The following is a 25124-nucleotide window of genomic DNA, read 5'->3' as shown; positions in this document are numbered from 1 at the left end:
CCCTAATTGACCCTCCGCTCGTACACAAAAAAATGGCCAATCTGCAAAGTGTCGATGCAATTATACGAGCCTCCTCTTCCCAAAATAGTCCATTTTTTTCGTACACAATCCGAGGGTCAATTAAGCAGAATCCATTGTACACCCGCCCATGCCGCATCATGATTTCGCGGAAAGATCAAGAACCGCGGTAAAAGTCCAACGGGACCGTGATCTCGCGTAGCCGTCGTTATTTCGGCCGGCGCATCGAGGTCGCGGGTATCGAGCATATCCGGCCCGTTGTCGCCGTCGCCGCGACATTAAAGGCGGTGGATAGGTAGGTAACGGTGGATGATCACACGGAAAAGGTATCGGGCCGCGAATGACTCACAGGCCATCCTTCTCTCCGTGGCTCTCCCCCCGGCTCCCGGTTGCCCGCCCCCGCAGTTGCGGCCGCGATTCCACGTACTGCATCTGCATGTTAAGTTAGATTGGCTCCGAGAGAACTGAACCGTAAGCCACCGGAATATACGTTGTCTTCTCCCCCGCGTCTTCGGCCGCGTCCTCCCCTTCCTCCGTGATACGGGCGCACACGTGCGCGCGCGTTTCCACACATCGATACACGGCAGCGCGGAGCCGTTCACAGACGTTCGCGCGCGCGCGACGTCCGGACGACGCGGGTACACGCGGGCGCGCGCGCGCGCGCTCGCTCGGATTGGTGGCTCGTCGCAGCGCGCGGCGTCGCGCGTCGCGAGAGGACACGTAGACGAGTCCGTTCCCCGACGCGTGCACCGATGGTATTTGCATATTTCAAATTATTTCGAGGAAGATGCTAAGTGGAGCGTCGCTTCTGTGCAATGGAGCGATCTTCCCTTCATCTTCGTCGCTTCTTTCCTCCATTCTCGGCGTCCCGCCCGCTCCGCCCCGCCCCGCTCTTCTTTCATAAGTACATGAGTGCACACCGATGTCGCGGAATCGATCTCACGATTCCCTTCGCGTCCACCTACTCCCCCCTTTCTCTCTCTCCGTCTCGCGCGCTCTCTCTCTCTCTCGCGCTCTCTCACGCGCTTTTTCTCTCTCGCGCTCTCTCACGCGCTTTTTCTCTCTCGCGCTCTTTCTCTCGCGCTCTCTCTCTCTCGCGCTCTCTCTCTCGCTCTCTCTCGCTCTCTCTCGCTCTCTCTCGCTCTCTCTCGCTCTCTCTCTCGCTCTCTCCCGTGCGCTCTCTCTCTCGCGCGCTTTCTCTCTCGCGCTCTCCCTCTCGCGCCCTGTCTATCGCTCTCTCTCTCTCTCTCGCTATCTCCCTCTCGCGCTCTCTCTCTCGCTATCTCCCTCTCGCGCTCTCTCTCTCGCTCTCTCCCTCTCTCTCTCTCTCTCGCCTTGTCTCTCGCTCTCCCCCTCTCTCTCTCTCTCTCTCTCTCTCTCTCTCTCGTTTCTTCGCCCAGCCGTCTCCTCTTCGCCGAAAGAATTAACGAGAGAGTTTCGCCTCGGCAAACAAACCGACAGCGCGAGACGTCCACCGGCGATAATATAGCCCGCCGGTGATATCCGGATTTTTTAATATCCGATTACCTGCCGAATATCCGGCCAGCACGCGATATTCCCCCCTGGCGGTGCATAAGAGCGGGGACCGGCGGCGGACACGGCGCGCTCCCCCGGCTGGAACTGTTGCTCCGTCGCTGAATATTTGACGGCGCGACGCGTATCCTCCTGTTCGAAGTCGGCCAGCAGCCGCCAGCCTCCTCGCCGGCTAATACTCTCTTCGCGACGCTGATACTCGAGCCGGTACACTCGGACTCGATGTTTGTCCGAGAGTGTGGTCCCGTGTCCGAGAGGATTATCTTATCCTGATACTGCTCTTTTAGTATTTGCCTCCTTGGCTGGCCTCTCTCTCTCTCCCCCCCCTCTCTCTCTCTCTCTCATCCTCGCTCTCGATTCGGTGGCCTGCGAAAAACTGTACGGCCTCGCGTCGACCCAGCGGTTCTCGAGCTTGACGTGGCGAAGGTTCGTTCGCGGGCACGGTCAGGCGAAATTATAATCGAATTATGTACTTGGGGAATTGTGATTACGATGTGATTCGATTGCATTGTAATTCAGTTACATTTTAATTCGATTACATGGTAGTTCGTAATTCAGATTGTAATTGAATTGAATTACAAAGTAATTCAATTACATTGAGATTCAATTGCATTGTAATTCAGTTACATTGTAATTCGATTACATGGTAGTTCGTAATTCAGATTGTAATTGAATTGAATTACGAAGTAATTCAATTTCATTGAAATTCAATTGCATTGTAATTCAGTTACATTGTAATTCGATTACATGGTAGTTCGTAATTCAGATTGTAATTGAATTGAATTACAAAGTAATTCAATTATATTGAGATTCAATTGCATTGTAATTCAGTTACATTGTAATTCGATTATATGGTAGTTCGTAATTCAGATTGTAATTGAATTGAATTACGAAGTAATTCAATTTCATTGAAATTCAATTGCATTGTAATTCGATTACATGGTAGCTCGTAATTCAGATCGTAATTGAATTGAATTACACAAAGTAATTCAATTACATTGAGATTCAATTGCATTGTAATCCAGTTACATTGTAATTCGATTACATGGTAGCTCGTAATTCAGATCGTAATTGAATTGAATTACGAAGTAATTCAATTACATTGAGATTCAATTGCATTGTAATTCAGTTACATTGAGATTCAATTGCATTGTAATTCAGTTACATTGTAATTCAACTCCATTGTAACTCAGTTACATTGTAATTGAATTACATGCCAGTTCGTAATTCAGATCGCAATTGAATTAAATTACAAAGTAATTCCATTACATTGAAATTCAATTGCATTGTAATTCGATTAGATAGTAGTTCGTAATTCAGATTGTAATTGAATTGAATTACAAAGTAATTCCATTACATTGAGATTCAATTGCATTGTAATTCAGTTACATTGTAATTCGATTATATGGTAGCTCGTAATTCAGATCGTAATTGAATTGAATTACATGGTAGTTCGTAATTCAGATCACAATTGAATTAAATTATAAAGTAATTCAATTACATTGTAATTCAGTTCATTATAATTGAATTACATGGTAGTTTGTAATTCGGATCGTCATTGAATTAAATTACAATGTAACTCGATCACACTGCAATACAATTGCATTGTAAGTCACTTACATTGTAACTCAGTTACGTTGCAATTCAATTGCATTGTAATTCAGTAACGTTGTAATTCAATTACATGGTAATTCGTAATTCAAATCGCCCTTGAATTAAATTACAAAGTAAATCGATTACATTGTAATTCAGTTACATTGCAATTCAATTGCATTGTAGTTCACTTACATTGTAATCCAGTTACATTGTAATTCAATTGCATTGTAATTCAATTGAATTGTACTTCATTTAGATTTTAATTCAATTGTGTGCATTGTACTCTTCATTTAGATTTTAGTTCAATTGCATTGTACTTCATTCAGAATTTAATTCGATTGCATTTTACTTCATTTACACCCGTCATTACAATAATCAGTAATAGAATGCACTCAAAGGATTGAATTGCTTAATTGAATTACAATGTTACCCAACACACAACGTAATTGAATTAACCTATTCGTCGCGGTACGTTTCTCGAATGTTCCCGAGAAGGGGCTGGCGGAAATATATTTCACGCTTAATGTATCGTTACAACGGTGCAGAATCTGTAGACGGGTCCATTTTAATATCGAATGTCCGAGGGTCTACCAAGAAAAGTCTGCTCTCCGTCCCGACAAGTCCATTAACAGTTCCAGGAAACGTCTTCTCATCTTTCCCCTCGCTTCTCTCTCCCTTTCGTCCTGTCTTTACAACCCTTTAGCCGCCGCCAGAGAAACGTCATAACAACATCGACAAGAGTACCATTACTTACGTGCCGGAATGTCCAGACACCATCCGGCGGTCTTTCATTCGATCAATCAAACGCTCGTTCACGTTTGGGGACGTTTAGAATCTTCGCGTCACCGTCTTTCTGCTTTTCTTTTTCGCAGAATCTTAAGCTCGCGTGCAAAAGAGTGGCAAGAAATCGGCGACGTTTGACGCAGGAGCGGTTTTAATCATTTATGGCCCGATATCTGACCACGTCTCTCAGACGTTATAATCATTTCTGGATCGATTATTTGACCACGTCTCTCAGACGTGATAGTTATTTCTGGCTCGGTTTTCTGACCACGTCTCTCAGACGTGGTAGTTATTTCTGGCACGACTTTTGGCCACGTCTCGCAGACGTGATTATCATTTCTGGCTCGATTTTTCGACCACGTCTCTCAGACGTGATAGTTATTTCTGGCTCGGTTTTTTACCACGTCTCACAGACGCGACAACCGTTTCTGACCCAATTTTTTACCACGTCTCTCAGACGTGAGAATCATTTCAGGCTCGACCTTTTACCACGTCTCTCAGACGTGATAATCTTTCCGGCTCGATTTGATAGTCACTTCTGGCTCGGTTTTTTACCACGTCTCACAGACATGACAACCGTTTCTGGCCCTATTTTTTACCACGTCTCTCAGACGTGAGATTCATTTCAGGCCCGATTTTTTACCACGTCTCTCAGACGTGATAACCATTTCTGGCCCAAATATCTGACCATGTCTCTCAGACGTGTCATTAATCTTTTCATTCTCGATTATTCCGATTGGAAAGACACGTTTACGAGTTATTTATTCGACGTAATAAAGTCTTATCGTCGCTGTTACAGAATAAACGTAAGAATAAACGTCTTATCGTCGCTTTCACAGAACAGTAGCGACGCGATTTTAAATCGTCCCCGAGTCTCTCGCTTGTGCCGCATTCTTTCGAATCTCTCGACGCCTCCTTTCTTTTTTCTTTCTTCGATACGACGAACGTCAGAAACGTACGCGATCGAATGCTCTCCGCGGCGGAACTTGAAGAGATTCCTCGCGGTGCCGGCTCTTTTCACGGGGTTCCGCGAAAATATTGTCGTTCGCGAAACCGTTCGCCGAGCCCTGCGAAGAGGGGCCACGGGAGCGATTGGAAAGGGAATGGGGCGAAGGGCGAAGGGAGACGCGGGAAGAGAGAGAGAGAATGACTGCGCGTTTAGCGTTTCCCGTTGAAAATGTACGCGGCTGGCTCGCAGCACGCGAACGCAGCCGTACGCTTATTGTGACGTTTGGATAACACGCAACGTGACTACAAAGTATGTGTCGCAGAACGCGCCGCGGCGGCGGCGGCGGCAGCGCCGGCAAAAAAGCGATACAACGACACCGCGTACACATATTTCCGCGTGATTCACGCGACCGTTTTTGCCGGATTTTATTCGGCCGGGTTCGACGGTTCTTGCCCGAGCTCTCGGCCGGTTTTTCCTACCCCTCTCTTTCAGCCGCGGCCCCGGCCGAGCTCGTCCCCGCGTATCCGTCCGCGCACGTTCCATTTCCCGTTCTGTTTATTCCGCCAATTAATTAGCGCGCCCGTTACCGACCCACGCGGATCGATACCGATCCGCCGTTCCGGAACGAGTCGATTTCTTGCGAGCTTTATCACGAGCTTCACGCTACGCGATCCACGCCCGGAAGAAACACCCTTATCGTCCACCCCCGCGATTTCGTTTGGCCGACGATTATCTTTCGTCGAACTTGCTGTCCATCGACGGTGGACGAAAGTGTCGTGTACGCGTCGAATTTAGGATACGAGGGGGCTTCGAATGCTTGCTTGTCGGTTATTGTTAACGTTTCTTGGGGCGAAAATGTTCGTTTTGGACAGCGATTTTCTGATCGTGCTTTCGCTTATTTTATTATTATTTATTTGTATATAATTGGTATTTATTTATATTTAATTGCTATTTATTTATAATTAAATTGCTCTTTATTTATATTTAATTGAGATTTATTTATATTTAATTGCTATTTATTTATAACTAACTACTATTTATTTATATCTAATTACTGTTTATTTATATTTAATTATTTATACTATTATTTATTTATATTACAATTGCTATTTATTTATATCTAACTGCTATTTATTTATAACTAACTACTATTTATTTATATCTAATTACTATTTATTTATATTTAATTATTTATACTTATTTTTACTATTATTATTATTATTATATATACATATATATATAATACTTATTATTTATTGTTTACTCATTTATTTATTTACTTATTACTTATTTATATTTATATATTTATTACTATGATCTTTTTTATCATTTGCACATTTTGGACACGAAATAGCCCGTCACCAAATCATCCTAAATCCTAAATCGTTTATAATTATTTCGTTCTTTGAAGAATTATATATAAATAATATATATATAATTCTTGATATATTCTTCTTTTCTTTTTCTACAATTCTTCATATATTCTCTTCTTACATATAAATAACAAGCAACGTGTGTAATTGACTATCAGAGCAATAAATTATGCATCGCGTTGATATTTTCTAAAAACAAAATTTCTCTGGCTTTTCTGCATAGAAACCGACCACCGTGCGTCGTCCACACCGAACCATTTTCCCACGAACCGGTCACCTGTCCCGGTTTCGTTATCGCGCCGCGTCGGATTTTCGCAAGAATCCGGCTGCGCGACACGCGTGTCCCGGTTTTCACGTAAGCCGCGCCTCGATGACGTGTCCGCCCGCCGGCTCCTCTCCTTGTTTTTGTTTTCCTGGCCTCCTTCGCCCCGCGGCGCGTTTTATGCGACGCCCCCGCAACCGGCGCGCGATCGCGGTGCTCGCGCAATCCGCGTCGATCGCGGCTGCGAATGACTCACGCGCGAACCACGCCGCTGCCCGAGTCATCCGCGACGCGTCTTCTGTAAGCCGATCCACCTTGTTTACGCCCCCGATTTTATAACCCCCTCCGCTGCCTACGATCTCCGTAGCCTAATACGACGAGGTTGGGAGACGAAGGAACACCCTAACAGCGTCGACAAGGTTACAGACTTCCAAGTGAACACAATCTCCCACCCCCCTCCCTTCGCTATAGGGGATAATATTATAATAATTAGTAAACGTAATAATAAGGAGTATATATTATAATAATAAGGGGTATATATATTATAATATTTAATAATGTACCTCTTAATTATAAGAAGTATATTATAACATTTTATAATATTTAATAATATACCCCTTAATTATAAGTGTATATAACCCCTTAATTATACCAATTCATTATATTAATTTCCCCCATATTTTCCCTTAATTAATTATATTAATTACCCCTTAATTACCAGAGGGGTATATTATAATATTTTATAATATTACCCCTAATAATAATTAAAAAACATATTCCGTTCCCCCTCCCTTCACCATAGGGGATGATATTATAATAATTAATAAACATAATAATAAGGGGCAATATAATAATAATATAAAGGGTATATATTATAATATTTAATAATATACCCCTTAATTATACCAATTAATTATATTAATTTCCCCTATATTCCCCTTAATTACTTATATTAATTACCCCATAATTATAAGGGGTGTATTATAATATTTTACAATATTACCCCAAATAATAATTAAAAAACATACTCCCTCCGCCCTCCCTTCACCTATAATACACCCCTAATTTACCCGCCCTTTTAATTGTTCTAGTAAATTATTCTGACAAATTAATTATCCCCTCGATTTAACAATAGCAACATAACCTAAACGCGAAGGTTATGTCAAGACAGCTCGCGATTGACCTCGGGGTCGCACGTGCCGGAAGCTGAAAGCTCGCGACGAAAACGCAAGTTTTCGAGAGGCCGTTGCTTCGTCGCTCCGAAGCGGATCGCGAGCCATCGCGATCGGCGACGGCGGCGTATTTTGCGACGCAGGGGACGACGGTTGCGTGCGGCGCGTGTGATCGCCGGGGAGCGTCGTTCGCCAGCGAAATCAGCCGATATAAATGCGCATTCGCGCGCGCGCTCGGCGTCGTTCCGGCTGTCTGCGAGAGCGGCTTCCTCCTCGGCGTTAACCGCCGCATCGCCCCGGCATCGCTCGGCGCCGGCATTCCGCTGGTGTCATCGCGCTCTCTCGACGCGTGGAGAGTGCCCCGGCCCCGGCCCTGGCCCCAGCCCTGGCCCCGGCCGAGAGGGGCCTCTCCTCCGGACTGACATCGTTTCGCCGGACAGCTCTCGTTCCCCGGTCAACGATGCCCGCCGAACGACCGGGCCCAGGCCGAAATTATGCTCGGGCCCCGCGGACGGCTTCTCCGACGGTGGTATGCGGCCCGCTGAAACAAGATGATTCGGAAGTTTGTAGGGTCGCGGGAGCGCCGGGATCCGTCCCGGGATCTATCTCGGATCGCGAAGTGGATCTTCGTCGGGCTGGTGAAGCGGCCCGGGATGGGTTCGGGATGAAATATCGAATTTAACTCTTTGCACTCGAAGCCATTTTAACTGTGAATCTAAAATAATTTTTCTGACTTATAGTCGGAATTATTATTTTGTATAACGAAGCGCAGTTTATGCATATGAAACTTGAGTTTTGTGACTCGTATAACAATTACACTTTTAATTTAGATTTCTTAACACTAAACCTACCACGGTCAAAGTGACCGCTTTCTTATTTTGCAATTCTGCAATGTTTCGAGACTCCTTCGTGGAAAACGCTTGAACAAGTTATATTATTGGAGCAAGTTTTATAATAAAAACTTTACAAATTCCAAATAAATTCGGTCTTCTCACTTTTGTGAAGCAGTTCTGACTTATAGTCAGAATTATTTTTTATTTTGTATAATAAAGATCACTTATTTCATATGAAACTTGAGTTTTGTAACTCGTATAACGATTACACACTTTTCATTTAGATTTCTTAAATCTAAACTTTGATAATATGAAAGTTATATCTTGGAACGTGATATTACAATTTCAGTGGCGCCTCAGAGTCGCCACTCGAGTGCAAAGGGTTAACTTCGAAGTCGCTTCGGCTCGCACAGTCCGATCGGGCAAAGAACCGCGGTGGAGGAGAGGACAATGGCTGGACGGAGAGCGGAGATTGGGCCCTCTTCCAGAATCGGGCCGCGTGCGTTTTTACCGAGATCGAAGGGAGAATAGATTAGTATTTTATTAGTATTTGATTAATACTTTATTAGTACTTTATTAGTACTTCATTAGAGAGTACTGTATTAGTACTTCATTAGGATCTTATTAGTACTTTATTAATAATTTATCAATATTGTATTGATACTTCATTAATACTTTATTAATATTGTCTTAATACTTTATTAGTACTTTATTAATATTGTCTTAATACTCTATTAATACTTTATTAATATTGACTTAATACTCTGTTAGTACTTTATCAGTACTTTATTAATACTCTGTTAGTAGTTTATATTAGTACTTTATTAATACTCTGTTAGTACTTTATTAGTACTTTATTAATACTCTGTTAGTACTTTATTAATATTCTGTCAGTACTTTATTAATACTCAGTTAGTACTTTATTAGTACTTTATTAATACTCTGTTAGTACTTTATTAGTTCTTTATTAATACTGACATGATACTTTATTAGTACTTTATTGGTACTTTATTAACACTTTATTAGTATTTTATTTGTACTTTATTAACACTTTACTAGTATTTTATTTGTACTTTATTAATACTTTATTAATACTGTATTGATAATCTATTAATACTTTACTAATACTTGATTAATACTTTATTAGTACTTTATTAATACCTCATTAATATTTGATTAATACCAGGAACGCATACAAATAACTTTGTACAATTTTATCAAAAAATAGCGTTAATTTAATAAAACTGCAACGCTATAAAACCGTACATACATGTTTATTTAATTCCCTTGAAAAATATCCGAAAAGCAATCCCCGCAGTGTGCCCGCATAGGGGAGGGTAGACCAAATCGAACCACATGACATATTTATCGATATACATATTGATTAAATGAGATGGCCTGCAAATTTAATAATTAGTCGTATCAGTTAGTTGACTTGTCACCGATATTATTATTCAACGCAAACCCCGGCAATCCGATTTCATATTTCTTGTTTCAAAATTGTTGAAACTATATAATTATATAATTATATAATTATGTATAATTTTCCAAGGAAATAATTCGATAAATTCTCTAATAAGTCTCTTCGACGTTATAAATGCACGTTATAGTTGTCTTTAGGGTTCGTCAGCTTCGCTGTTAAACGAAACACCGATGCAATAATTGCGACGTTGAATTTAAGATTGTTTGCGATTGTTATCGTTGAAATAACAACGACGATATTATCAATAATTTAGTGGAAGCGGTGGAAAAACGAAGGGATTCGGGCAGGTTGCCGCCATCTGTTAGCGAAGGGACGAACTCGGAGGCGCTCTGCTCCGGTGAAAAATGCTCGGAGCCGCGCGGGAACTGGTTTGAAACGGGTTCCCGGCGGCCGGAAGTCCCGCGGAACCGCCCGCGGACGATTTCCAGCCGCGCGATTTGTCTTCTGGAACGACGACACGGAGCCACGGGACTTCCCGGCGCGCGACTCTCGCCCGTCTTTCTCGACGTCTTCGGTCCGTCCGCGGCCGTTTCTAATCCGACCGGCTCGTTCGAGCGTCCCCTTCGAGTGGCCACCGGGCGAACACGATCCACGAGGCACGTTTCTCGGGATCCAGCTTTTAATTGCCCCGGCGCGGCGATACCGATGCCGCCGCAGCTGTCCCTGTAACTATAACTCCCGCTGAATTACGAGCCGCGCCGATAAAATTCGGAACGGCATAACCGACCGGCAACCGGTTATGAAAATGAAGTTTTACAGGAAACCCGGCGGAATTCCGGGCCCGAGATTGTCGCACGCTTCGGATGCCACCCCTGGCATAATGTTCCGTTGAAACTGTGTGAACGTGGGTATTAATACCTTTTTCCTTTAATTTAATTTTCTTTTTTTCTTTTTTATTAAAACAACATTTAATATTTGCAGAACTGACGGTGAGGTTATATTGGATTTCGCAGGTGGATTCTTTAAAATATACAGGGTGTCTTGTTTGAGGGAGTAGAACATAATATATATCTCGGAAGGAGTTATAATTACTAAAAAAAAAAGTTCCTATAGAAAAGTTGTTTGGTAGAGCGAGCTGCATCATGCAGTAATAATTGTTTTATTATGGGTGGAATAGTACAGGAGATCCGAAAAGTTGACACACTGTGCGCAGGACAGGTATTAACACCTTTTTTCTTTAATTTAATTTTCTTTCTTTTCAATTAAAACAACATTTAATATTTGCAGAACTGACGGTGAGGTTATATTGGATTTCGCAGGTGGATTCTTTAAAATATACAGGGTATCTTGTTTGAGGGAGTAGAACATAATATACATCTTAGGAGTTATAATTACTAAAAAAAAAAGTTCCTAGAAAAGTTGTTTGGTAGAGCGAGCTGCATCATGCAGTATTAATTGTTTTCTTGTGGGTGGAATGGCACAGGAGATCAGAAAGTTGACACACTGTGCGCGGGACAGGTATTAATACCTTTTTCCTTTAACTTAATTTTCCTTCTTTTTAATTAACACGACATTTAATATCTGCAGAACTGACGGTGAGATTATTTTGGATTTCGCAGGTGGATTCTTTAAAATATACAGGGCGTCTTGTTTGAGGGAGTAGAACATAATATATATCTCGGAAGGAGTTATAATTACTAAAAAAAAAAGTTCCTAGAAAAGTTGTTTGGTAGAGCGAGCTGCATCATGCAGTAATAATTGTTTTCTTATGGGTGGAATAGTACAGGAGATCCGAAAAGTTGACACACTGTGCGCAGGACAGGTATTAACACCTTTTTTCTTTAATTTAATTTTCTTTCTTTTTAATTAAAACAACATTTAATATTTGCAGAACTGACGGTGAGATTATTTTGGATTTCGCAGGTGGATTCTTTAAAATATACAGGGCGTCTTGTTTGAGGGAGTAGAACATAATATATATCTCGGAAGGAGTTATAATTACTAAAAAAAAAAGTTCCTAGAAAAGTTGTTTGGTAGAGCGAGCTGCATCATGCAGTAATAATTGTTTTCTTATGGGTGGAATAGTACAGGAGATCCGAAAAGTTGACACACTGTGCGCAGGACAGGTATTAACACCTTTTTTCTTTAATTTAATTTTCTTTCTTTTTAATTAAAACAACATTTAATATTTGCAGAACTGACGGTGAGGTTATTTTGGATTTCGCAGGTGGATTCTTTAAAATATACAGGGTGTCTTATTTGAGGGAGTAGAACATAATATACATCTTAGAAGGAGTTATAATTACTAAAAAAAAAAGTTCCTAGAAAAGTTGTTTGGTAGAGCGAGCTGCATCATGCAGTATTAATTGTTTTCTTGTGGGTGGAATGGCACAGGAGATCAGAAAGTTGTCACACTGTGCGCGGGACAGGTTTTAATACCTTTTTAAAAAATACAATTTCTTTTCAATTTCGTTGTATAGGGTGTTCTGTTTAAAAGTGAGAGTACAGCAGGATATCTCGTAAGGAGTTACAGTTATTAAAAAAATGTTCCTACAAAAGTTATTCGGTAGAACGGGTTTCATCACATAGTATTAATTGTTTTCTTCTGGGTAGAGTAGTTCTGGAGATCCGAAAGTTAACCTAATTTTCGTAAATGCAAGGCTATATTTTTTTCTTCAGAAAGCAATAGGAGGCACCGAGAAAAATCCAAAGAGGTGCTATACGATATTATTCCGAGTTCGACAAAGGTGAATCGTTAGGTTATGTTTACGTTTCGCATTGGTCGACGAACAATATCCAGCAGCCGCTGCCGAGCAGCGCCGGTTGCGTTTGTATCGAGTTACTGCAATTATTCTACTAGCAAGTGAAAATTACAATCGATAATTTATGGCGTCGGCAATAATCCTCAATCTCCGTTTATAATATCATAATTGCAGTAACTTGATACATGCGCGACCGACGCTGCTCAGCAGCGGCTGCTGGTCGTCGACCAATGCAGAACTTAAACATAACCTAACGATCTATCCTCGTCGAACTCGGAATAATATCATATGACACCTCTTTGGATTTCTCTCGGTGTCTGCTGTTGCTTTCTGAAGAAAAAAATGTAGCCTTCCATTCAAGAAAATTAGGTTTACCTTCGGATCTCTAGAACTACTCTACCCACAAGAAAACAATTAATACTACGTAGTGAAGCCCGTTCTACCGAACAATTCTTGTGTGTGTGTAGGAACATTTTTTGAATAACTATAACTCTTTACGAGATATCCTGCTGTACTCTCATTTTTAAACAAAACACCCCGTACAACGAAATTGAAAAGAAATTATATTTTTTAAAAAGGTATTAATACTTGTCCCGCGCGTAGTCAACGACTATGTCAACGAACGTGGAACTTGGAAGAAAGAAAGAACGCTAAATCTCGGCCGATAAGTCGTCGATGTTTGCGCCGTTGTAATTTCACCGAAGCAAATTGGACGACGATCAAAGCGCGCTTGTTTTAAAGAGCGAAGCTCCCATTTTCGAGCCCCGTTATTCTGCTTTTTATTACCGCCCGGGTGTCTTCTTTTCAAATTCCATCCCGCTAAGAACCGAGCAAAACAACGGAGACGCGTCCACTCCGAAATGTTTTGTAATTTGTAGCAACTCCGCAGGTGGCGAAAAATTTGTCCGGTAACTCGAATCACCGTGGATTCGAAGATCGGGGTCTCCGCTCTGCGGAGAATCTAAAAGAAGAAAAAAACATTGATGCGCGTTTCTTTCTCGCGCTGTTCCGTAGCAGCTCGTATACAGGGTGCCCCAAAAATGTCTCGCAATCCGGAAATGATGGGTTCCTCGGATCATTTGAAGCAGCTTCTTCCTTTACAAAAATGTTCTCCGAGGCACCGTTAACGAGTTATTAACGAAAAACAGTGGCCAATAAGAATCGAGTACGGCTGACGCGAGGCGGCCCAGCCAACCAGCGCGCGAAGCCCAGTTCCGCTCATTGGCTCGGTCGCCTCGCGCCAGCCGAGCTCGCCTCTCATTGGTCACTGTTTCGCGTTAATAACTCGTTAACGGTGCCTCGGAGAACATTTTTGTAAAGGAGAAAGTTGCTTCGAATGACCCGAGGAACCCGCCACTTTCGGTTTGCGAGACATTTTTGGGACACCCTGTAAGTATGTATGTATGTACATAGTACGCTATTGGACGAATGCATTTTAGTCGAAGTTGCACATGTACTACGGGTATATTCTCCATACTCGAATTCACTCTGAAGTACATACACGCGTTGTTTCTTCGTTGTGTCGCTCTAATTACGAGTGTTCGTGACGCCTGCAAAATACCAACGACGAAAATTGAAATGGAAGAGCGTGATCATCAAAAAGAGGGCGCGCGTCTACAATATGGGAGCAGAATGCAAACTGCAGTCCGCTGTGCCAAGAATTCACAACCGCGTCCGTAATAATGATCCGACGACCATTCAAAACAGCTTCTGCCATTTGTTTCGCACTCGGATCGTATGAATGATAATGTCTACACCACGATTCTCTCGCGACGATTGCCCCGCTGACAGAAAATTTATCGACGGGCCAGAAATTTGGCTATATTTAATCTATAATTAAGTAGAGTACAACGTATAAACTAATTGATAACTTATAAATTAAACTGTCACTTGTAAACCAGACTATAACCTATAAACTAGAAGATAACTTATAAGTTAAACTATAACTTACAAACTAAACTATAACCTATAAATTAAACTATAACTTATAAACTAAATGATCACTTGTAAACTAAGTCATAACCTCTAAACTAAACTATAGTCCATAAACTAAACTATAACCAATAAACTAAACTATAACATATAAACTAAACTATAACCTATAGACTAAACTCTAGTCAATAAACTAAACTGTAACCTAAAACTATATATATATATATATAAGCTATAACATATAAACTAAACCATAACCTATAAACGATAACCTGTAAACTAAACTGTATCCTATAAACTAAACTATAACCTATAAACGGAACGCTATCTTATAAACTAAACTATAACCGATAAACGAAAACCTGTAAACTAAACTGTATCCTATAAACTAAACTATAACCTATAAACGCGGAACGCTATCTTATAAACTAAACTATAACCTATGAACTAAACTATAACCGATAAACTAAGCTATAACCTATAAACTAATCTATAACGTATAAACTGAATTATAACTAGAAACTCATTCGTAGATAATAAAAGAAAAACAATGGTACATCAAGGAAATTAACAATGCCTGAATTGAGAAAAGCACACTGGAAATATTTAAAACGATAATTAAGCATTTAGGGAATTTAAAAGCATTATTGCATTATTTGCGTCTCTGTAAAACGATTAAAAAAATAATAAATATGAAAAAATATGAAAATATAAGTAGAATTTAATAATAACACTACTTTCAATCTATTAAAATTAGTAAAGGAAACAATTTATTTCTATTGAATTTCGGTCTCCTGCGATCGTCTTGTGAAAATGTTCATCATTTCGCAGACTAAAGACAACAATTACAATAAAATGATAAAACAGCATTAGTAACGGCGGCGTTAATTACAATAATTGAGGATGGCTGCATACACAATGGCGATGTCGGAGCGTTCGAATGATGAATGTTTACATCCGAAAATATCCGAAGAGGAGGAAATCGGCTTTTGACCAGGCTTGTTAATTCGCTGGGAGGGGGGGGGGGCGAATTTCTTCGCATTCCTCGCCGCTGTCCCGAAGACACGATCCGAAAAAGACGGCGGAACGGAGGCAAGAGAGAAAGAGAGAGGGGGCGGCAGAAGAGAAAGAGAGTGGGGGCAGGAGCGAAAGAGAGAAGAGAGCCGGTTGATGATCGTTTCCAAGAGTCGAGTCGGCAATTTCGCGGCTGGTTGCCGCGCCGAGGAACACGCGAGCGCTCGAAAATCTTCGGAGTTATTTAAACGGCGATAGATATTAGAATCCCACGCCGCGCCGCCCAGCGCCGCGCAGCGCCGAACCGCGAAAATTACAACCCCGTAAATAATCGGCGATCGCCGGTAACTCGATACTCCGTGCCAGAATTTCGGCGAGCACGCGAACCGCCACGGAATCCCGTAAATATCGGGATCTATTTAAAATAAATGAGCTGGTAAGGATGCTTCGGGGACGCCGACCGGTCCCTCCGCAATTCTGTGACTCCGAGCCGATCACGGCGAGCATTGTGCTCGCCGAAATATCGTCCAGAAACAGGTCTCCTCGTCTCCACGAATTTTGCACGTCCTTAGTATGCGCTTCAAACGTCCTCGTGATCGTGGAACTCCGTCGGGAATCAAATTCGCTCGAATAAATTCAGATTATAAAAATTATATGAAGGATGTTTATAAAATTAAATGAACAATATATGAACAATGTATCAACAATATATGAACAATATATCTACAATATATGTACATTATAAGAACAATGTATGAACAATATTGTATATACAATATATGTACAATATATGAACAGTATATGAACAATATATCTACAATATATGAACAATATATCTACAATATATGTATAATATATGTACAATATACGAACAATATTGTATGTACAATATATGTACAATATATGAACAAGATATAAACAATATTGTATGTACAATATATGTACAATATATGAACAAGATATGAACAATATTGTATGTACAATATATGTACAATATATGAACAAGATATGAACAATATTGTATGTACAATATATGTACAATATATGAACAATATATGAACAATATATCTACAATATATGAACAATATTGTATGTACAATATATGTACAATATATGAACAGTATATGAACAATATTGTATATACAATATATGTACAATATATGTACAATATATGAACAGTATATGAACAATATTGTATATACAATATATGTACAATATATGTACAATATGTGAACAGTATAAGAACAATATTGTATGTACAATATATGTACAATATATGAACAGTATATGAACAATATTGTATGTACAATACATGTACAATATATGTACAATATGTGAACAGTATATGAACAATATTGTATGTACAATATATAAACAATGTGTAGACGTGTAAATTCAATACTTCTTTATTTAATATATTACTTTATAATATAGCTTCAATATAATATAACTTTCTAACTAATATAATAACTATAATATAACTTTATAATATAGCTTTAATATAATATAACTTTTTAACTAATATAATAACTCTCTATGATATAACTTTCTAACTAATAAAATAACTATAATATAACTTTCTAACTAATATAATAACTATATAATATAACTTTCAGTAATAAAATTTTCAATAATCACTAGTAAATTAAATAAAATTTGTCGTTACGTATAGAATTAGAGCCCGTTGGTAAAAATTGTACAATATATATATTTTCATGCATTTGCACTGCCAAATTTAACTGTAACAATTTAATTATGGCAATGAAACAAACTTATTATGACCCATTCTTGCGGTAGAAATTATTTCTTCAGTTCTAAATTTGCTAGAAACTATCTTTCTAACGTATTAATTAAATTATAAAGAATGTATCAAAAATAAATAAAAAAATAAATAATGTACCACCGGTGGTACACGTGGCACGGAACGCATTAAATTTCAATAAAAAATTATAGAAATATATAATTATATAAATATTAACCCTTAGGAGACCAAAACTATTTATTTCCAGTTCACACGCCAGTGTGAATTGCAGTTATTCCAGTCCAGACTGTTTTTCAGACGAGGAGAAATTTTTTACTGAAAATTTTTGTATCAAATATAGAGAAAAGATATTCATTTTTTAAAAATAAAACTTCGTTGATATATTTTCATCGAAACAATCGTGCCTATTCTTCCAATGTTTCCTGCCAGATTTTACGGTTTTATTGATTTCTGCCGCATGTATGGCGGCATTGGACCGTTAAGGGTTAAATAATTTTTTAAGTCCATCCAATTTATTAATATTTCCTTTTTTATGCATATCCTAGAGAAAAAAGAAGGACAACCAACGTCCGTTTTCTCGACGCTCGCGTGACTCCGGCCAAAAGTCGCTCGCGAATTTGCGATGCGATCGAACGAGAAAAGGAACGAGAAAACGGAGAGGAAAAATGCGACAGGCGTCGAGACCGATCGAGACCGTAAGACGAATCGGTCGCGCAATTAGCCGACTCGTTTGTTCTGGTTTCGCTGGGTTCGCGCGGCCCGCGTGATCTAATATGTGTCCGTTTTATCCCGTCGCGCATCGGCGTCGGCGTCGGCCACGGAGAAACCGTTTCAATCCCGCGGCGAGATAGGATCGTGTACCATCGCGCGTTGCGCGTCGCATTGAATGGCTGCAATTGTGCAGCTGCAGTTCAGTAACGATTATTGGTGTAGGTACATGTATACCAATAATGTTAACGAGACACCTCGTAGATCGTTGTCCGCGCGTGATTTCCCTCTATTACGGACCTCCCTGCCACGTCCCGTCCCGCGGCGCGCCGCGTCGCGTCGCGGCGCCTAACTCTGCCCACGGATTCTTTTTTTCAATCCGACGCCGCCGTTACCTTTTAATCCGGCTAGCAGCCGCTTCAAAAGCGCCGCGAAAGGTCGAACAGCCGAAATTATGTATCGCCGAGGATCAATCGTTTTGCTGTCCGCACACAGTAATACGTCCCGTGAGTCGCACCGCGAACAACATATACAAAACGGAAAAAGAACTGCTCGCTTCCGGGCCGCGGATTTTGTGCATTCGCGTGACTAATGAGCGCGCGACACGCGAAACAGCGAAACCGTCTCCGGAACGCGAGAACTTCTCGCGAAGATTCTGCATGCTCGCAACCGATACTGGCGATCTCTATTAAGACTACTGAGAGCGGACTTGGGTGTATTTTATTCGGATAAGGAAGCAGATTTGATTCGAAGAATTCATTCGAAATGTTGTTCGATTTATTTTTTATTCGAATAATATTTGATTCGAAGAATTTATTCGATTCATTTTATCTGAATAAAATTTGATTCGAAGAATTTATTCGATTTATTTTATCTGAATAAAATTTGATTCGAAGAATTTATTCGATTTATTATCCGATTTATTTTATCTGAATACAATTTTATTCGAAGAATTTATTCGATTTATTATCCGAATAAAATTTAATTCGAAGAAATTATCCGATTTATTATCTGAATACAATTTTATTCGAAGAATTTATTCGATTTCTTATCAGAATAAAATTTAATTCGAAGAATTTATTCGATTTATTAACCGAATAAAATTTGATTTGTTGAATTTATTCGATTTATTATCCGAATAAAATTTAATTCGAAGAATTAATTTATTCGACCTATTATCCGAATAAAATTTGATTCGATGAAATTATCCGATTTATTATCCGAATAAAATTTGATTCGAAGAATTTATCCGTTTTATTATCCTAATAAAATCTAATTCAAAGAAATAATCCGATTTATTATCCGAATAAAATTTGATTCGAAGAATTAATTCGATTTATTATCCGAATAAAATTTGATTCGAAGAAATTATCCGATTTATTATCCGAATAAAATTTGATTCGAAGAATTAATTCGATTTATTATCCGAATAAAATTTGATTCGAAGAAATAATCCGTTTTATTATCCGAATAAAATTTGATTCGAAGAATTAATTCGATTTATTATCCTAATAAAATCTAATTCAAAGAAATAATCCGTTTTATTATCCGAATAAAATTTGATTCGAAGAATTTATTCGAATTATTATCCGAATAAAATTTGATTCGAAAAATTTATCCGATTTATTATCTTAATAAAATCTAATTCAAAGAAATTATCCGATTTATTATCCGAATAAAATTTGATTCGAAGAATTAATTCGATTTATTATCCGAATAAAATTTGATTCGAAGAAATTATCCGATTTATTATCCGAATAAAATTTGATTCGAAGAATTTATCCGATTTATTATCCTAATAAAATCTAATTCAAAGAAATAATCCGTTTTATTATCCGAATAAAATTTGATTCGAAGAATTTATTCGAATTATTATCCGAATAAAATTTGATTCGAAAAATTTATCCGATTTATTATCTTAATAAAATCTAATTCAAAGAAATTATCCGATTTATTATGCGAATAAAATTTGATTCGAAGAATTTATTCGATTTATTATCCGAATAAAATTTAATTCGAAGAATTTATTCGTTTTATTATCCGAATAAAATTTGATTCAAGGATTAATTCGATTTATTTTATCCGAATAAAATTTGATTCGTAGAATTAATTCGATTTATTAACCGAATAAAATTTGATTCGTAGAATTTATTCGATTAATTAACCGAATAAAAATTTGATTTGAAGTATTTATTCGATCTATCATCCGAAGAAAATTTGATTCGAAGAATTTATTCGAAATATTATTCGACATATTATCCGAATAAAATTTCACTCGAAAAATACATTCGTAATCTCGTACGAATAAAACTTCATTGGAACACTATTGAACTCTGATTAAAAGCAGTACACTTTGATTCAGCTCCCATACGGTTGCCACGAAAAAGAATTTTCATTTTCCTCAAAGTCCCTCGGATCGCGGCCCGTTTGCCAAGATGATCCAGAATCACCGCGCATCTCGTCTCCGTATTAAATTACGCGTGCGACACGCGCGAACGTACGAAATAAAACTCTTGTCACCGTGAAACGACAGAGTTCGCGACCGTAGGAAGTAAGCGGGCGCGTTCCATCATCGGCGCGGCTGTGCGCGGGGCGCGTTCTCCACGAAATTACGGCCGACTTCCCATTGTTTGGACACGAGAAATTTATGGTAACGGGCTGCACTCGCGGTCATATTCCAATTCACATGCCGAGATATTGATCTTAATTTGAATCTACTGGGCGGCGCCTTAATTCAGATCAATTGGCCCGCCAATTAATTTCAGAGTAACGACCAATCGGCTGCCATGGGAATAATTAGGGGCGACCGTCCGCGGGGGCGGACGCGCCGGACCGTAGCGAAAAACGACAAATAATTTTACCGTCGGGTTGACCCGCGCGTCGCGTGTCACGTTTTCCAAACCGAGCGTAAAAAAAAAGAGGTTGCCCGTGCGCGTCCACGTTCGCCGAAGTGGCCTAATCGCGAGCCGCGCGCACGTTTTCCCAGTGACGACGAAGATTTTTCCCGGGGAAATATTTTTTCGACATTTCGTTAATTTCTTCACCATAAAATTCATATAATTTTTATACAATCTTCTAATATAATATATTATATTATTATTATATTATATTGTAGGATGTTCCAAAATTATGGTATATCCGGGAAATGAGGGGTTCCCGAGGTCATTTGAAGCAACTTTTTCCTCAGCGAAAATGTTCTACGAGGCTTCGTGCACGAGTTATTGTCGAAAAACAGTGACCAATGAGAGGCGAGCTCGGCTGGCGTGCGGCGGTCCAGCCAACGAGTACACGGAGCCCAGTTCCGCTCATTGGCTCGGCCGTCTCGCGCCAATTGATCTCGCCTCTGATTGGTCAGTGTTTTTCGTTAATAACTCGTAAACGAAGCCTCGGAGAAAATTTTCGCAAAGGAAAAAGTTGCTTCAAATGACCTCAGGAACCTCCCACTTCCGGATTTCGAGACATTTTCGGGACACCCTGTATATATGATATAATTTTTATATAATTATTTATAATTATATAATTAATATAATTTTTTATATAATTTCTTAATTTTTATAAATTTTTCTTATGCAATCATAGTCGTCGACTAATTACGCTTAAGATCGTTGGATTTCAACGAATAGATTGAACGAAAAGATCAGCCTGAACGATCATTAACCCTTTGCACTCGAGCGGTGACTCTGAGGCACCATTAAAACTTATGATGTCACGTTCTAAAATAATTTTTACATTAGCAAAGTTTAGATTTAAAAAGATTGTTAAGAGTGTAACCGTTGTGCGAGTCACAAGAGTCAATTTCATGTGCGTAAAATGCACTTTGTCATGTAAAATGAACATACTATAAGTCAGAAAAATTACTTTAGATTCACAGTTGAAATAGCTACGAGTGCAAAGGGTTAAAAAGTTTATAAAAGACAAACGTAATTCCTCCCATAACCCAATACTCTAATAAAGATAAAATAAGACATTGTTTAACTAGTTTATTTAATTTAATTTAATTTAACCAGTGTCCGAAATTGCTTGAAAACCTAATTACCTTGTATTTTCGTGCATTGAAGCGAATGCTAATTTACTTCTTCACCGATTGTCCTAACGTTTACTGGATAAATCCTTTCGACCGGTTAATTCGTCGTCCGCAGTCGTCTTTCGCTGACGTTTCTTGGTAATACCAATTTAAGCGGAAGGTAAACGCGAAACTCGTGGTTTTAGCCGGTGAAATCAAGTTCTCTGCTCGATGAACCCGTATTATGAATTAAAACGGGACCAAATCTGGGTCGACGCGAAATAGTATTGGAAATCCGCTCGGATAGTAATCGAGCATAGAACATTTATCGTGCTCGCCCGAAATAATTAGAGTTGATTGTCTAAATGCGACACCTAAGTGACGGCCCACGATGGTTGTCAAACCTGTTGATGCTTTTTAAAAGACCGTGATAAAATATAAGTAGGATAGAAGCTGATAGAAGCTGACGAGGTAAAAGCAAACGCTCGTCGTATAAACTGCGAACGAGAGAATCGGAATACAGGGTGTCCCAAAAATGTCTCGCAATCCGGAAATCGCGGGTTCCTCGGATCATTTGAAGCAACTTCTTCCTTTACAAAAATGTTCTCCGAGGCACCGTTAACGAGTTATTAACGAAAAACAGCGACCAATAAGAATCGAGTACGGCTGACGCGAGGCGGCCCAGCCAACCAGCGCACGAAGCCCAGTTCCGCTCATTGGCTCGGTCGCCTCGCGCCAGCCGAGCTCGCCTCTCATTGGCCACTGTTTTTCGTTAATAACTCGTTAACGGTGCCTCGGAGAAAATTTTTGTAAAGGAAAAAGTTGCTTCGAATGACCCGAGGAACCCGTCACTTTCGGATTGCGAGACATTTTCGGGACACCCTGTATTTCGGAGGAAGTATAATCTAAGTGTAGTGTAGTATAGTATAGAAGTGTAGAAGTATAATGTACACGTGGCGATGGTAAAACGACGCTTGCTTCGGTGAAATTCGAGCGAGCGAGGAACGCTCGAGGGACGAGGAACGAGTGACGAGGATCGAGGGGAGAGGGGCCGGAGAAGACGCGGGTCCGCCGGACAAGGGTTAAATAGCGTTGGTAGCCGATTGATTGGACGTTAAATGCTTCCTAAATTGATTACGAAGCTATCAGTCTTATCACGGCCGCGTTCTCGCTTCTTCCAGCTCTGTTTTAGCCGACGGTAGCACGGATCGAACAACGAGAAACTGCTCGAGGTTCGCGCGATGTTGCGCGAACGCCGGCAATCGCATCGGCCGGGCGACGTTACATTCGTCCGGCGGAGGAGGAGAGGGGCGGGGGGGGGGAGTCCGGGGAGGCGTAGCTCGAGCGGAGCAGCCGAGCGCATCGGCCGAGCGGAAGACGCGCCGCGCCGGCTACGAATAAAAGTTATTTCATGTTTTAATAATGCCGTCTGTGGTAACGAAGATCATGTAACGACCACGAAGTCAAACAGAAGAAAGAAGAAAGAAGAACTTTAATTACGGCCGGCCGGTAATACAAGCGCCGCCGGCCGGAGGCAAATTTATGGTGGAACTCCTTCGCGAACTATCGATTCAGAAGTAAATATAGAGCCGAAGTGGCTAGCCCAATTTCGTGCTAGGTCAATAACTGACAAATACCCCGTGGAATCGTTTAGACTGCGCAACGCGCGCCCTCTTTGCTCGATCCGCACTTCGGCGGCGCGCACAGCTCGCTCGGCTCTTTTCGGGCCCGATCGCCGCGTCTCGCAAGAGGTACGAGCAAAATTTCGTTAACAAGCTCCGCCGATCCCCCTGCTCGTCCCGCGCGTCGGCGAAGCGCCGACGTTGATTTTTTTACCTTTCTCCTCGGAAGCCGGCAGGCCAGCATCGAATTGACCGAACGTGTCCGAGTTCGCTATAAAATCGAGACTGAAAACCGACATCTTTTTCGTTCATTGTCATCGTTGGCGTATCGTTAAACTGTTCTGAGTCGAGATAAGTTTATTCGGGAAATCTCCGGAGTTTCGGGTCGTTTGTTTCACCGCGGAACGGCGCGATACAAAGTATTAGGTTAGAGAATAAGTTCGTAGCGTTTTTATATTTTCTTTTATTCTACAACGATTTTTTGCTGTTCGACAAAGTGTATAATATTCATTCGATAGAGCTCTTTCTGCTCTACAAAACTGTGCTAATCGTCTTTTCGAGTAATTCAATTTTTTATTACTTCTGAGGCTTAGAAATGGAATATCCAGGAGGTAAAAAAGCAACATTTTCGACACCTTCTCTTCTTCGCTTTTCATCGAGGCCAAAAAGCTGCTGAAGCAGCCCGGGACATTTGCAACGTATACGGAGAAGGTGTCATAGGCGAGTCTACAGCACGGAAATGGTTTGCGAAGTTCAAAAATGGCGATTTTGACGTTGACGACACGCCCCGCAGCGGAAGACCTTCCGAATTCGACGAAGAGCGTCTCAAAGCACTTTTAAAGGAGGACGGTCACCAAACGAGTCGTGAATTGGCCAAAAAAATGAACTGCGATCATAAAACGATTCTCAATCATCTTCATTCAATGGGATTTGCCGAAAAATTGAGAGCCTGGGTGCCTCACGAGCTTAACGAAAACAACAAAGAATATCGCCTTCAAATAAAAACGTTGCGAACTTATTCCCCAACCCAATAGTTTCACCGAACAGTTCGACGCTAAACCTACCGAGCACGTACGACACGTTTAGCTTCGTAAGAATGACAAAACTGAACGTATTTAGACACCTTGCTATATAACGCCATCTATGACAACGCGCGCTTCATTCAAGAAGCACAATCATTTCCTGCGAAAAGATCCTCGCTACCTCGACTTCAATTTTAACCTAAAAATCGTGGAATCGTGATAGGTCCAGTGTTAAATAGTGCTGTAGGATAATCGACGATAAGATCATGATGCTGCATTCTTGTCCGCGAAGCAAACCTTCCATTTCCTGCAATTCTTATGCGAAATCCTTATATTCGAGAGCCCGCGAGTCGAACA

The 25124-nt window shown here is 40.4% G+C and overlaps 1 protein-coding gene across 1 annotated transcript in view; it reads right to left on the bottom strand.

Annotated features, from left to right (window-relative positions):
- Pdk1 (Phosphoinositide-dependent kinase 1) overlaps positions 1-25124 on the bottom strand; it is a 1509859-nt gene that overhangs the window by 1483841 nt on the left and 894 nt on the right. The gene's annotated exons all lie outside the window — the stretch shown is intronic.

This window comes from Megalopta genalis, chromosome 1 (assembly GCF_051020955.1).
Source record: "Megalopta genalis isolate 19385.01 chromosome 1, iyMegGena1_principal, whole genome shotgun sequence".
In the NCBI taxonomy this organism is placed as follows: domain Eukaryota; kingdom Metazoa; phylum Arthropoda; class Insecta; order Hymenoptera; family Halictidae; genus Megalopta; species Megalopta genalis.
Note: the sequence above shows the minus strand (reverse complement) of the source record. Positions and strands in the feature narration are given on the sequence as shown.